Below are 3,185 nucleotides of genomic sequence, written 5' to 3'. Positions count from 1 at the left end.
TTTTGAAAAGCAAAAGGGGAGAGAGAGCATGTTCTTAGTGGGTGCATGGTGCTTATTTGCACGATGATTGCACTCGTGGCTCCTAAACTTTATGCAACAGAAGAACAACTTTAAGAAACTAGCTAGCTACAACAAATAACAAAGAAGATGTGATTTGATTAATACTTTAAAGAAAGGATTAGGCCACAAGGGAATTGATTTAAGAGAGAAAGATGATCTATTTAGGTTGTTGATGGGATTTGATTAACAGTATAAAAAAGGATTAGAACAAGTGAAAGTGTGGGCTAAAAAGAGAAAAGGCATGATTAAGCTATGCGTGTACTCCTACCATAAAAAATTCAAAAGAAGAAGGAAGAAGAAGGAGAAGGAGAAGGGAAACGTCAGAAAAGTAATGTGCGTGTGCAATGTTGATCTTCGATTCTTTCCCTTTTCTTTGGCTTTTCCTTTAATCACCTCCCTTCAAGCCCACGAAAATTCTTCATCATTTTTTGTTGTCGATATGCATTAATTATACTATGAGCACAGATCGATGGTGTCAAAGTTCAATTGTCTTGTACACTAGTGCTTCGTTTATGTTTCTCTTTTACAAGGAGAGTTCACAAGTTCAAGCACACAATAAGATTTAAACACTAGGGTTTGTGTTGTGGCCAAGACCTAAAATGGAACTCTCTTGAACCAAAAAATGAATAAATCCCATTCTATCAATAGAATTTTATAGTCTCCAATCTCCAGTAACAAAACAAGATTAATTGATGAATTTTCCAAAGGAACCACTTAGTCCATTCAAAGCTACAAAGCACTTCGTAAATCATTTGTTCTTTTATTAATTAAAGAGAGGCTCCCATAGCGTATTCATAACCTTGCTTTGCTTTCCCTTTTGGTCCATAGCAAACTGAGTTGAAGACATCGAAGAGAAGCAAATGGAAAATATTTCGTAAAGTTAGTGGGGATTAGGGTTTCTAAGAAGGTTGAGAGATTCCTTTCCGATCATGGGAGTGATACAAGTAAAATGGAAGAGGAGATTCCATTCAGATCGTGGAATGACCATATCTGGGGACCCAAAATCCAGCAAATTGTCCATTTGACATGCCCTAACGAAGAAAAAGCTCTCTCCACCTTTCCCCACTACCATCATCCCATATGAGAAGGAATCTGAAGACGTTCTTGGTGGACGTAGAGTCCAGCCTCCACCATCCTACATTAGATTTGACACATCACAAGCCATTGTTTGCTAGCACATGGTGTATAATTAGTTGACTTGTCCAAATGCACATAAATTTCCATTATGGTATCGATAAGAACACAAGTGGAAATATTTCCGAGAAAACAAAAGTTGTCTCTCTTTTGTAGAATTTAGCACATTAGTGGGATCTTAATGCTAGTGCAGTAGTTTTAAGCTATCAATATAGATTGGACCGAAATTGCTGTGCATCATGCATGCTATCAAAATCGATGGTGCAATTTATAATTAAAGACAAAGGGTGCATGTTGCTTGATTTGATCCCTCAATCCCCAGTCACAGAGCTCGTAATCCACTGGAAAATGCAGGTATAGTGGCTTCCAGAATGGACAGGGATTTTTATCATGAATTTGATTTTGAAAAAGTGCCCTACTGCCTAGCCTCCACTCCATTCCGTGGTTCCATAATCCTCTGTGCTTAGAAATCATGCTTCATCATTTTTATTTTTATTTTGTGATTTCCATTTCAACAATGGGTCACCCAGCATTAGCTACACTCAAGATCCTAAATTGCTTTGGCCCATCTTTGATCTTTTCCTCGTAGTGCCAAACTGCCAAAGGAGACGTGATCTCATCATGGATACCTCAAAGAATGACAACCTAACCTAAAATTTAATTTGATTAATAAATGCTATTTTTCTTGTATGCGTGTGTGTGTGTGCAAGAAGTTGACTTCTCATAAACCAAATTGGAACTCGTTATTGGTCCCTTTTCGCTATTCATTAATTAACCACAGTTTAATTAAAATTAGCATGAATATTGCTAATTAGTTTCAAAACAAAGCTGCTCATGTTGACGATTATTTCTTTCTTTCTGGTGAGTTTATGCTTATTTCTCAACATAATACTATTGTCATGACATGATTTTTTTTTATTCTCTGGTTCATCGCAAGCCTTTAGAATGTTCCGTTTGTCTCGGTGCTTCATAGTAAAAGGTAGCCCATAAAAAAGAAGGGGAAAGCCATGACAGAAATCACAGGCAGGCTGCAGGCAGGCCGGCAGGCCACCAAATTGAAATATTTGCACGAGTGACCATAATTATCCACTTAAGATTTCCCATTAGAAAGCAATGCTTGATTGCTTGGAAACCCACTAGCAGTAGCTCGTGATTGTCTCGAAATCTGCCAGATTGCACACCAACTGCAGTTCTTTTTTCTTTTTTCTTTTTTCTTTTTCCCATTTTATAAAGGAAAAATCTTGGGGCCCTTATGATTAGCAGTAAACTAATTACGTAACAGCACAACCAGCTAATTCCTGAGACCTCTAAACTACAAGTCTTATATTTCAACAATTGGAATGAAGTACCCTTCAAGGACATTAAGTTCAAGTTCTCAATGGCTCGTCTAATTAATAAATGAAGATCTATTAACACACATCGTGCAAAAATTAACAACTTGCAGTACTTCTCGAACTAAGATGTTTTCTTAAAATTCCAGATTCTTGACTACCTGGATCAATAATGATACGAATATCGATCTCCATTTCTTTCTTCTTGACATGATATATAGTTGCTGTCCGTTTCATATTGGTGTAAAGGTTCAAAGGGTACTTAAGATAACTTGTAAAGTAGCATTCCAATGAGTTGGAATTTGATTTCAGATTGAGGTTATCATGTCCTTAAGATGCAAAATACGAGAGACAAATAAAGGAAGGTCCTCCTCTGCGTGAGTGCTTTTGGCTAAAGTAGGGAGTGGGGATGAGCCCAGTGAGTTGTGCTCGTGGAGAAGCATGGAACACGTAAAGGAATGTATTGGCGATCCCGAGAAACAAAAGCAGGTAGCTCACTCTAAAAAGAGGACAATCAAAGACACGACAGTACAAAAATGCCTCCTTCCCTTTCCCTTTTTCTCTCCAGAGGAACAAACCTATATCCTATTCCCTATGTTTATCTTCCACACCCGCGTGACTACAACGACAGCAAGCAACTGCACACGTCTACTCTTTATG

Source organism: Populus euphratica, unplaced genomic scaffold (assembly GCF_000495115.2).
Source record: "Populus euphratica unplaced genomic scaffold, PopEup_1.0 scaffold33.1, whole genome shotgun sequence".
In the NCBI taxonomy this organism is placed as follows: Eukaryota; Viridiplantae; Streptophyta; class Magnoliopsida; order Malpighiales; family Salicaceae; genus Populus; species Populus euphratica.
The sequence above is the reverse complement of the archived record's forward strand: the minus strand, read 5'-3'. Positions refer to the sequence as shown.